This window comes from Manis javanica, chromosome 1, assembly GCF_040802235.1.
Source record: "Manis javanica isolate MJ-LG chromosome 1, MJ_LKY, whole genome shotgun sequence".
NCBI classification, from domain to species: Eukaryota; Metazoa; Chordata; class Mammalia; order Pholidota; family Manidae; genus Manis; species Manis javanica.
In genome coordinates, this window is record NC_133156.1 from 231893438 (window position 1) to 231906370 (window position 12933).

The 12933-nt window shown below is 41.4% G+C and overlaps 1 protein-coding gene across 1 annotated transcript in view; it reads right to left on the bottom strand.

Annotated features, from left to right (window-relative positions):
- Nucleotides 1-412: 412 nt before the first annotated feature.
- LRATD1 (LRAT domain containing 1) overlaps nucleotides 413-12933 on the bottom strand; it is a 56131-nt gene continuing 43610 nt past the window's right edge. The window contains exons 3-4 of the transcript XR_012122672.1: nucleotides 7466-7591; nucleotides 413-6704 (exon numbers count right to left, since the gene is read on the bottom strand). The gene's annotated coding sequence lies outside the window, so the exon portion shown is untranslated. The remainder of the gene's footprint in view (nucleotides 6705-7465; nucleotides 7592-12933) is intronic.

The following is a 12933-nucleotide window of genomic DNA, read 5'->3' on the forward strand; positions in this document are numbered from 1 at the left end:
CTAGTGGCAAACACCTGGCCTCCATTTCTTGTTATAAAAGGCTGTCCGTGGTCTCATGCCTGTCAGTCACTTCGGCCTCACCTCTCACTGCTGCTGCCGAATCCAGCTAATCAAACTGTTAGCAAGGCGCTCCATTCCTTTGTTCTTACTGTTCATTAGCCTGCTTTGACCTCTAGCCCCAGTCTTCTCCACAGAACTGATTCTTCAGGATTCAGTATAGGTATTGCTACCTCTAGGAAGCTTCTGCTATGATTCCCAGGTACTACTGCATCCTCAGCCCTTCCCCCGCCCCAGCGCCACCATGTAGAATTTTATTATAGGATCCAGAAAATGGTACTTTACTTGTTTATTGAAATGTTTGTTTCCTCCCTTAGACTATGAAGGTAGGAAACCTGAACTCATTCATTTCTGTCACACTAGGGTCTAGTAATGTGGTTAATAAATATTTTAGTTAATTAATTGGTGTTAATTAACTAATGAGCTGTTTTTGATGCACTCATTGTCTCTGCCCACAGTTCCGATACTCTATTCCGTACCTTACCTGCCATTCAAACAGAACTCCAGCATGCTCTGTGCCAGTCTATAATGTCCTCACCTTTCATCTGCATAGATTATTTTTGCACGGAATTCACCATAGATTTATCCCACCTGCAAAGGTGGGAGTCACCATTCTTCTCTGCCCACACACCACCTCTGTGTCAGGCTGATCTCTGCACTGTCCCTCCAAATGTGACACTTAAGGATACCTCTGCTCAGGTCCTCGACTGTACCTGTCCCTCAGATATGCACCTCTGTCCGTCTTACCTTTAAATGGCTCCGCCTCTCAAGATCTCTTTTGTGTATCTTTTATTGCAAATAATTGCTAACATTTGTATAGCACTTCATAACTTATAAAAACTGTTTTATTTCATCCTAAAAACAATTTTGTGAATTTTTGCCATCATCACCCCAGTTCCAGAGATAAATACTTCCTTATAATGCCAGTCAACATAGCATGGATAGCAGGGGTCTCAGAAGGGGAGCTCAAACTGAATTTAAGAAGTATTGAGCCCTGAAATAGGAAAATCTCTGGACTTGTTGCTGTAGGACATGGGAAGGTGATCAGGTTACAGTCCTTGTGCTTGAGAGCTAACAGCCTGGTACAAATTGCTAAAAATACTGTAGTAACAATAATAATAGCAATAATAAGGGTGACAACAATAACATTTTTTCTGAGTGCTTGGTATGCACCAGACCTTGTAGTACATTTAATATATTTAGTTTATTTTTATCCTCACAATAATCTGTGAGGTAGGCAATGCCATTAGTATGGTGATCCTTATGGATTAGGATCCTAAATTGGAGAGGTTCAGTGACTTGCCCAAATGTCCACAGCCAGTGGAGATGGCAGAGCTGAGCTTCTGAGCAGTGCCAGCCTGGCTGCAGAGGGCCCACTGTACCACACTGCCTCGTGGAGGCAGGCAGTGCCTGGGGGACAGAGTAAACCAAGAGTAGTAAGTTTGATTCTGTTTAGCACTAGAGAAGAACCGGGGATTTGGATTGGAGCTTGACATATGGATACCATTATATAACAGGGATTTGGGGGGAAAAATACCCAGGAAAAGGGAACAGCCTGAGCTATGGCCTGGCTGTGTGAGAGAAGACGGGGTTTAAAAAAATGTGAATCTGGGAAGGTAGGTATAGGGCAGTCCAACTGGAGGATGAACTTCAGAGTCACTGGGGAAGGAGAATCAATCTGATGATGGTTTAATGAGTGTTAAGGGCTGAATTGTGTCCCCACAAAACTCATTTGTTGAAGTCCTAAACCCCGGCACCTCAGAAAGCAATTGTATTTGGAGACAGAGTCTTTAAGGAAGTAATTAAGTTAAAATGAGGGCCTTACAGCAGGCCCTAATCCAGTCTGACTGGTGTGCCCGTAAGAAGAGGGATCAGGGTACAGACACACAGAAGGCCACGTGAAGACAGCGAGAAAGTGGCCTCTGAAGGCCAAGGTGAGCAGAAGCCTCAGGAGAGGCCAGCCTGCTGACACCTTGATCTCAGACTCAACAGCTGCCAGAGCTGCAAGGAAACACATTTCTATTGTTTACATGTTGCGACCACTCGGTCTGTAGTGCATTGTTATGGCAACGCTAGCAAACTAATACAAGAAGTGATGGAGAGAAGGGTTCAGATACCTACACACACACACACATGAAAACATACATATAATACACATTATATATACAATAATCAATAATATATATAGAATTAAGAAAGCAGATGGCTAGGAAAGAAAAGATGAGTTTTGTTTGTTAAGGGCATAAGTATTTATTAATTGAGATCTCCTCATTGATTATGCATGGCGATCAGCCAGTTCTTAGAACTCAGTTGAAACCTTTTCTAAAGCTGCTGGCAATGTGTAATTTAATGTGTGACATGGCATCTTGGAGGACTGGTCTGTGCTTCTCCTGCACTCTGACCACAATGAGAAGGAAACTCAGTGCTGTAATGTCAGCTCAAGGTTGAAATACGACTTGGCCCTTCTCTTCCTCCAGTGCTTTAATACAGGTATTAGTGCTGATCAGAAATTGGAATCATGCTTAGCAGACCTGCGGCTGCTTTTAACTCTGCAGAAGTAATTGAGATTTATGAACTCCTTATTAGCTCCTTAAAACAAAATGAGGAACTTGAAATTCCTATCTGTCAAGATTAAGGGGGAAAGAATTTATTTTTTCTTACTTTAATGAAAATGATTGCTTTTCACCTCTCCCATTTTATATCATTTTGGAGCAATATCCCCATGAAGAGTTAAAGAGGGGCTAAATGTAGAAAGGACAGACTAAATCTTTATTTTCAATTCTGCAAATATCTGGGACATTTATTTAGTATGTTCCAGAAATCCTGCCAGGGATACAAAGATGAATGAAACAAGGTACCTGATCTAAGTTCTAAGCAAAGTTCTCCTGACTTAAATACATTATGTTTTGCACTTATCACATGTTAAGAAATTTACATTTTCTCACTTACTAGTCTTCCAAATTTTTCTTCAAGGTCATTTTGAAGAAAGATTAACTAAATTGCCCAAGGTCAATCCATGATTATTGTGGTTTGATCACAGTTCTGATTCCAAATTTCTAGAAGATTGGACTCTTCTTTGGTTCAGCCATCACATACGGCTTCCACGAACATTTAGATTCTGTCTTCAAGTCAAATTGAGCAGTGCTGGCTGCCTACCAAGATGAAGCCAGCAGTGTTAGGAATTCACCTGCAGAATAGGGAGCCTGGTCAGTTCTGCAGAGGGCTGTGTGTGTGTGTGTGTGTGTGTGATTTTCCTCCACTCTCATCTTGCAGTGGGTTGTGCCCTTGCTTGTGCAATTCTTCCCTGGAGTCTATTTTGTGAAATATAATTGAAATCGAGACGTCAGTGATTTTTAATCATACTCCCAATTTATATCTCATGTAACCATATGCCAGTGTTCTCGGAGTGTTACAAGGATATGAATTATGCTGAAATTGGATTAGGCAAATACACATATTCCGTAAAAAATAGATACCCAGAGCAGTAATTTAATTCCACCAACTCTAAAGATTCTCTCAGAAGTACCTTGTGTTCTTATCAGCAGCTCATTGTGAATTTTCTTCTGGGCTACTTTCTGTGCCTTTTCATTTTCTTCCAGAATGCACTGTATTTAACAAACATTAGCAACTGTGGGAAGTCAGTTTATACCAAAATCATCCCTAAATGTAAGGAAACCAGGTTTTCAGTGGAATCCATCAAGGCCCTTCTCCCATTCTTCAATTTTGGGGGAAGCAAAATGGAGTGCAATTTGGTACTGTTTCTGTTTGAGTACATATTTTAAGCTCTCTTACAACTTGAGTATTTAAACAGTTAACTGGCCAGAGCTTCCGATCCAGCAGGCACTGTGAGGCAGGCACATATTTTGTTCTATAAAGCATTATGGTTTGCTGAGGACACTAATGTGACAAAATTCTACTGAAGGGGTGGTTATTCTGGGGTATGGGTATGCTGTCCCTTCTGTTGGAATAATTTCTCACTCTTCATAAAGAGAGATGTTTAAATATATAACAGGAAAAGAGATTGAATTAGAACAAAGATTCTTCCTCTAAGAGTTCACTGGATGTCCTTCACTTCACTTCAGAATAACATCATAGGGTGGTTACATTTGGGGCTTCTGGCACTAGATGGCCTGAGTTTTGTGTCTCTGTCCCACTCCTTCCCAGCTGTGGGAACCTGGCCAAGCTACTTAACGTCTCAGATACCTCACAAGGTTGCTCTGAAGACCAAATGAGCTAACATATGTAAAGTACTCAGAATAATGCCTTGTACATAATACATATTGGACAAATGTTTTCTATTAACGTTACTTTAGCTCCATTTCATGGCTGTCATTAGGTGTGGTAGGTAAATCAGTGGCCCCCTGAAGGTGTTTACATCCTAACTCCTAGAACCTGTGAACGTTACCTCACATAACAAGAGATTTTGCAGATGGGATTGAGGATTTTGAGGTGGGAGGTTATCCTGGATGAACTGAGCATGCTCAATGTAATCATACTAATAAGGGAAGGAGGGAATCGGGAGGTTCGGTCACAGAAGGAGATGCCATGAAGGAAGCAGGGGTCAGGGTGCTGCGATTGCTGTCTTTGACAACGAAGAGGGCCGGAGCAAAGGAAAGCAGGCAGCCTATGGGAGTCAGGCAAGCAAGGAAACAGCTTCTCTAGAGGTGCCGGAGGACTGCAGTCCTACTGACACCTTGACTGAGTGAGACTCTGGCCTCTGGAACTATAAGATAATAAAGGTGTATTGTTTAAGCACTCACCCTGTGGTAATTTGTTAGAGCAGCTATAGGACGCTAATACATTGGGCTGTTCACCAGCCTTCACTGGCTCCTTCTGGCCTCCAACCTGAAACATAGGCCTCATAGCCAAGAGTTCAGATTTCCTCACAATGACTCCCGGGCTGCATTTTCCATTGCTTCCATTCTGGAACTCTTTTCCACAGCACAATGGACTTAGTTCCTTTTTCTAATTTGCCTCCTGTCCTACCATCTCTTGCCACCGTATATACAGTTTTGCTTTGCCTATAAAGTCCTTTTTCTCCTCTCCCTATACAAAATTTCCATCCCAGCCTTCAAGGACAAGACCAAATGCCTCCACAGCCTTTCTTATCCTAGTTGCCTCTATTTCCTGGCTGCACTTGAGGGCCCAGCAATCTGCAGATCAAGCCAACTCGTAGAATATATTCAATAGCTCCAGCATGAGTAGATTGACCATCAAACCATTGTCATTGCCAGCCTGTGTGGACACTGTGGAGCACATTGTTGACCTCGAGCTCCTGGGGCATTCTTTATGCTCAGAGCCCTGGGGCTGAGCTTGAGACTTGGAGCACATGGCTTCAGGGGCTCCAGGCTTGCGCCTAAGCTGTGATACATCCTGGTCTCCGTGAGGGTCACTGGGCGGTTGCCCATTTACTGCCTGGGATCCCCATGCTGGTAGTCAGACCCTGCTTTCCCGTACAGGGATGCCTACCACCTCTTGCTCCCCATTCCCCACACAATCCTCTCCAATTACAAAGCTCCACGTTTTCACCTGCTTTCAATATCAGGTTTATTCACTGTAACATGACACCTCACCACAGTCTAATCCCCACCCCCTTCCCAGCTTCTTTCCCACCAGTGCCCCTTCACACTCCCATGTACTGGGATCCCTTCGTAAATTCTCTCATCTGTAAAAAAAAAAAAAAAAAAGATATCGCAGTGTACTTTAACATAAAAAGCCCTTCTTTGGGTTGAGATAAGGAAGTGATCATGTTAAAAAAAAAAGAATCTTGACTGATTTGGTATAATATCTGAGACTCCCACCTTTTTTTAGTAATAAATAGTGAAATACTATTAGCATAGGACTGGGAACCTCGTGAGACATGGGAATCAAGCCAAGCTGCGATGTGGGTTCTCATGGGAATGGGCACGCCAGCATCACCAGTTTGGCTCTGGGGCAGACATGAAGAGACAGAGCAGAGCAGAGACTTTACCCAAGACCCCCCAGGAGTCAAGGCCTGGCTCCTGCATTGGTCCTTAGTTCTTACTCACTTCCTTGTCCTATAAAATGAGTGATTCTTCTTTTCTTTTCTTCTGATTCTATCAACTTTTCTAGGAGTAGCCAGGAAATAGCTAGCACCATTAGGCCTCAAATTCTAGGTCCTCACCTTGGAAGCAAGAAAGAAGTTCCACATTTTGAACAGAATCCTATTTCTGTTCAAAATGATAAACTATGTTAATTTCAAAAAGACCTTCATAAAGTATATAGAAAATTATTTCGAGTTACTATCATAAATATAATTATCAAACGTGTTGTTTTTGTTCAAAGTGGGGGGTGGAAAATAGGGTGTAACTATTTCTAAACTAAACATATCCAAAGTAAATGTACACACATACACACACACACACACACACACACACACACACACACACACACACACACTGATTAATGCAGAGAACAATAAACCTGTTACCTCTACATAAAAGGAACTGTAGATTTAATGTGGCCCAAGGTAGGGGAATACTCTTCGAGAGAAAAATTACCTGTAGCAACACTTCCCAGAGAGATGGTTTACCTCAGCCTATTGGGGCCCAAGAATCAATGACAAACCACAATGGCATATGGCACTCCAGATCTTGACCCTCTTGGTCAGTGTCCTTCCTCTCTTTCTGGAAATACAAATAGGTGGCAGAAAGAGAAATGAACTTTTCAGATTATAAACTCTTTTTCTTCACATTTATGGGTGAAAAGCTAAAGGTGATGGGAGGTTACCAACCTGTGACACACTGGGTGATTTTTAGTAAGACATCTGCAAAAAATTTATGCTGGTTACATTTATGCTGGTACTAAAAACACTGTGTTCAGAATCCCCCTTTCTTAGTAATTTGTGAAGGTTTAGCAGCCAAACTGATTCCTACTCATACATGATCTCATTGTAGATCCAAAGAAAGGCATCGTAAGAGTAAACAGAGCTGACTTAGGAATTCAACTCAACAAGTGCTTACTGAACGCTGCCTGAAACCAGGGACTGTAGTTAAGTTCTGAAGAGACAAAGATGAATTTTTAGTGTCCATCTTCAAGGAGTCCACCGGGTAAGCCTGGAGCTGCAGTTATTTAATACATGTTTATAGAATGAATGAAGGAGATTTAATCAAGGAGTGAAACATGTACAGTTTCAGTGCTGTGTGAGGAGACCCCTGACCAAGTATGCATAGAATACGGATATAACGTGAAGGAGACAGTGATGGAGTGAGGGGGGATGCGGAGACAGACAACAGGGAAGGCGTCCTGGGAAGTTAACTCCTGAGTTATGTTGTCAAAGATGAATACAGGTTTCTCATGCACAAGAGGAGAGGTGGAGTCCGGAAAATCTCGGCCTTCACATCCTGGACCTCCCTTAACACTGCCTCTGTTACTTAGAAATCTGTACCTGCAGGCAGTGCTTGATGAAGTTGCTCTGTCTCTCCATCCATGCCTCTGAAATGGATACAGCAGCCTTTTGACCTTGGCCACATGAAGAAACTCAGGTGTGCTCCATCACTGGGCTGTGAGGCTCCTGTAAAGGAGTGCAGAGAGAATTAAGAGTCAGGGAAAAGAACTAATAAAACTTAGCTAAACCTTAACAGCAGACCATTCCGGAATAGTAAGAGATTCAATGTCTAAACTTAGAGAGAGACCAGATCAAAGGAAGAGAGAGCGAGAGGCCAGCCAAGGGCTATTTGAATCCTAGTTTACTAAATCCCCATGGTTTACAACCCTGATATCCACCCTGGCAGGGCCCTTGCTTATTTTTATACTGCTTCTCACTTTAGGTCCCTGTATCTTAAACCGGCTAATAGCCTTTGTTAGGGAAAGAGTGAGTGCTGTTCAGGTGCTAATGCTGAGACCGCAGTATCATTCACTCACACACCAGGAAGAAACAAACATTCCGTGATTGGAATGGTCAAAGGAAAGTGGGGAAATGTAGAATCTAAGCATTAGTAAGATTAGTAAATTAGCATAAGCATAGCCATCTTAGAAACCTAGAAACCATTTTCTGAGAGTGTGACTCAGAGGAAAAAAAAAAACAAAAAAAAACAAACCCTGGGCCTGGGTAAGGCCTTGAAAAACAAGTTAATCATGAGTACCGGGTGGTGGGCAGCTGTGACCCTTGGTCAGCTAACCTTGGTCAGTAAATCTTACATACCAAGCTTATCGTGCAGAACCTCCCTAACCATTGAGGAGTAGTCTTACCCTGCCCTTGCTTAACCCCAGGATATATGTCTTGCAAGAATAATGTATAGTTATAGAAAATTGCTATGAGTTAAGTGCTTTGAAATTGCTATATAAACCCTTGGCTCTGAGTGCTCGGGGTCCTTGTTGAGACCCGCTGCGTCGGGCTGACTTGGACCTCAGCTAGCTGGCTGAATAAAGACTTTGCTTGAACTTACATCTCTATGCCTGTGTAGTTTGTTCTCTGGGGAAGCCTCGGAAGCCTGGACCCTAACAGCTCCAAACCTCTTAAGCTGCTGTTTCCTTGAAAAGTTTCCATGTGCTCTTTTACCAGAGAATTTATTTTTTTCATTCCATTTACTGGCTGAAGTGCACTGATGGGTTTTTTTCCCTCTTATTTCTAGAAGTTTCTAGTCAGTTTTATACAAGAAACCAGAGATATTTAAACCAGAAATACCATCATTTGTCAAGAACCTCTAGTTTCTCATTAAACTGACAGTAAATAGACAGGCAAAGCACTAAGTTAAGAGTAGTAATGGTGATGGTAATAATACAAACTAGGATGTTTTCTTCAAAGAAGTGAATTCCTTAGTAAAATTCCTTTGGGCGTCTTTGAAATAAAAAACAAATGCAGAACTAAGCCAGTTCTTTTTCCTTTGAAAACATTTTTAACATCGGTAGGTGAGAATACGGTGTCTGGGTTTTATTACTGGATAGTTCGGAATCTTCACACAAATCCCTGGGTATCCAATGGGTCGTCAACAGATGGGGCCAACCTTGAAGATTTCTTCTGGCCATTTTCTTTCTTGAAAGTATATTCGTCTTAAGTAGGTGTCCTCAGGTTGGCTAGTGTTTACCAAAACTTGTCTCTTTTTCTTAATATTTAATATTACCGCCTAGAAGTAAAAGCTGATAGAAAAACTTATTTTTCTTAGTGTGTGGACACAATTCTGACAGCACGCTGAAGTGGGTGAATTGCTGTGGGAAAGCACTCAAAAGCCTGAGGGAGAGACCCAGAGACTCCATATGAGACACAAGGGTTTATTGGGACTCACGTACAGGGAGTCCGGGAGCTGCTGGCTGGACGAGGTGGCACACCACTGTCATGACTGGGAGGGAATTGCTTATATGGGTCTGGGGACAGAGACTACATGCTTTGCTAGAAGGGATTGTTCTTGTGTCACCAGTACTCCAAGGAACAAAACCTTGGTCAGAGGGGTCTGCCGACTAGTACGATGTTTCCATAGATAAGCCGGGCTTGGATTTGGCCAGTCCCAGACCATCAACATACCATATACCTAGCATACTGCCTGAAGGAGGGGGCCATGTAGACACATGGTTATTCTGCGACAAAAGGTCACAGGCAGGCAGTGCTTGTCCCTACTTTTGGGTATCTTATTTTATTCCAATGACATGAGACCTCAGATTCCACATCCTGATCCTGAAATCTCAAATTCCAGATCTCACATAGAATTTAGTTTAAAAGTCTGTGTATGTGGCTTGTTAAAGGAAGGACTGAATGAAACCGTATTTTAAATTTTGCTTATTATTCATAATTTCATTTTTTAATATTATTTATTGCTTTAAGATTCCTAAATATTTTGGGTCCCAAATAAGGTACTTAAGACAGCTTGTGGTAGAGCATTCTTATTATGATTGAAATTCAAAAGCTTAAAAAAAATCTTAGAGCTTAGGGAAGTGAGTCATCCTCCTGGGTGAATAGAAGTAAAGGTTTTTTTTAATGTAAATTGAGTTTTTTTAGATGAGGAATTGAAATGTACAAGGTATACTTTTAAATCTTAACGATGTACAAGCTGAAAGCTTTGGAAAAATACTTCTGTTTTTGTCATGTAAATTGTATAAATGGGCTCAAAGGCCCTGATTCTGTAGGTAGGACCCATGGATGTACACGCAGTCCTGAAATACCAGGGGGGCCTTGTCCCTTGTCGAAGAAAGAAGAGCAGGCGAGGAGGGCTTCAGGGAGAGGAGACGTGTGAAGCGAGGGTGTGTATTTCCAGACCTACTGGGACCAGCGCTCTGCAGGGGGCGCTCCAGCAAGGAAAGCAGTTTCTGTGTGCCTGGGGGTTTGGATTTTCTTGGAATTGGAACCCATTCTTTCATTCTCAGATACTTTTACATTTGATGCTTGTGTTTCCTAAATACTTTGCTGTATTTCAAAGTCCCTACTCTTTCACAGGGAAAATAATAATGCAGATTATTTTTAAATCGTTTTTTTTTTTTCAATTCTAGAATATTGTTCCTGTGGCTGACATTTTCAAAATCAGATTCTTGAGTGATGGGATATTTTGGACAATGGCCAGAAGCAGACTTTAATTTTGTTCTACTACTTGGGAGAAAACCTCTTGATGTATTATAAATGGTCTAGGGAGTGGCCAAGACCTAATTTAAAATCATATTTGCCATAGACGTAAACTCTACCTTGCATTTCCTGAAGGTTTATTTATTTAGTGTCTCTTGAAGTTAATTTGGAGACAGAATATTAGAGGTTAAGAAAGATATCAAATCAAATAATCTAATCTCCTTTCCAAAATAGGAATCTCCTCTGAGCACTTTTAACTTGCGTTATTGCTGCATTTCATTGTCTAATTGACAATGTCTTATTGTTTAATCTTTAGTCTTGGAGATTTTTGACCATCTCTCTCTCTCTCTGTATATATATAACTACAAGCTATAGAACTCAAACCCTGTCCCTCAAAAGCTGATATTTGTGTTCATACATACAATTGCAAGGGATTCATAGTCCTGTTGGACTCTATTCTGGGCCACCTGGGGTTTCCATTGGTCCTGGTTGAAGAACTTCTCTTTATGTCCAAATCCCACGCAAAGTGGTCAACTCCCACCCCTTCCAATTCTTTCTCCCGTGAGAAAGAACCTGGGGCTCCCTGAGATTCACTCTGTTCTCCCTTTACCTCTTAGAATGTTCTTCCTTTCTACTTCTTGAATTCCCATAGAACAAATGATTTCCTCTTATGATAGCTCTTCACATATTTGCGAACAGAATTAATAGTCGGCCCTAGGTCTTGTTTAAATTACCTGTGAATTATCCAGTCCTCATTTTACCTGGTGTTCAACTTTTCCACAGAGAAAGAATCTGCAAACTCTGCATGTGAGTTTGACTAGCTGGTGTTGATAGTTTTTATGCAAAGAAAAGGTTTGTAGAGGCCTTGAAACTTAAGATGAGCAGGGATCTGCTTTCTATTGAAAATGTTTCAAGATTCCCTGCTAGGGAACCTAATAATAATTATAGGTTGGTACAGCTGAAATTTATAAATTAGTATTTCTGGGGGGATGAAGACAAAATTCTTACCAAAGCCATGTTAAAGGTGAAATTCACAATAAACTGCAAAGTATTTGCAAGCATTCTCACAGATACACAACACACATCAAATGGCAGGCCTGCCAGTCAGTTCATAAAAGACTAAAAAAAACATTCTTTGAAGGCAAAGGAAAAGAAGCATTTTATGTCCAAGAAAGATAAGTTTAACACCAAACAGCATGATACAGGGTTCAGATTCTAGCTCCTCTTCTTAGCAGCTCCTTAGTAAAATAGAGCTTATGCTGCGTCAGTGTTCCTATCCCCAGTGCTGCATGAAGAAGATAAAGCAAAAGTGGGGATCAAACTCCCAGTTCCTAAGGAGGTAGTCAAATGATCGATAGTAAGTAATGAATGTTAATTACTGTATAGTGACTGATATTTAGTGAGGGGCATAGAGATGGTTCCATTCCCTATTTTCCTCAGTTTAAAAAGCATTATGCTTTCCGAAGTACTATGCCACTTACTCCTTCATTTGATCTATATCAAATTCTAAGAGATGGATGGGGCAGGAATCATTATCCACATTTTTTCGTGGAACATCTGAGACACAGAACAGCAATGTGCTGAAGATCATAAACCAAGCATATAGTAAAAGAAAATTTAATTCCAGATCCATGTGACGCATAAGTGTTATTTTTCCATACTACAGACTTCAGAGCTTTTATAAAAGGAGACTAAAATTAAAATTTCCCTAGAGACGGCAAAATAAAATAAAACCCAAAATGTCAAAGCCAAGTCACCATATGCAGAGTTTACAAAAGAGATGGTTGGGAGCTGGTTCTTGGATTCATCAGTTAGATGGGACATATCAAAAGAAATCAGAATGTCTCCTATTCCTGCCCATGAAGGAGTAAATCCTAAGAACTGCCCTACTGCAAACAGCTAGAAAATTGGTCAAAGTATATGAAGCAGTTGCTTTAAGGCATTGGAAACCAAGTGGTACCAGACTGTGACCTCTGAGAGAAGGGAAACAAGTTGAGTGAGCCCCATGGTTGCCCCATTTTTTGCCTGGAGGCACTTTTCCGGCTCCTAGGCTAGGAAAGGGCATCCCAAACAGAGGCCCCAGTTTCTCTGAATGGGGAAGAGAGGTGGAAAACCTAGGGAGCTGGAAATCGGGGGACAAAGTACCAGAGAGAAGGAAGTTGAAAAGATACGCAGAGGCTTCTCCTCGAATATCTGTCTAAATGTTGGTGTGTACATGCCTGGGGTAAATACTGTGCAAGACTAAATTCCCAGAGCTTGTAGAGGCTGAAAATCACTTTTATTCCTAGCAGCTGAAGGGATCCAGAAAAGTGGGTAGAGTCCTCAGAAAGGCATAGTCTTAGTACTTAGTACAATCTTATTACTTA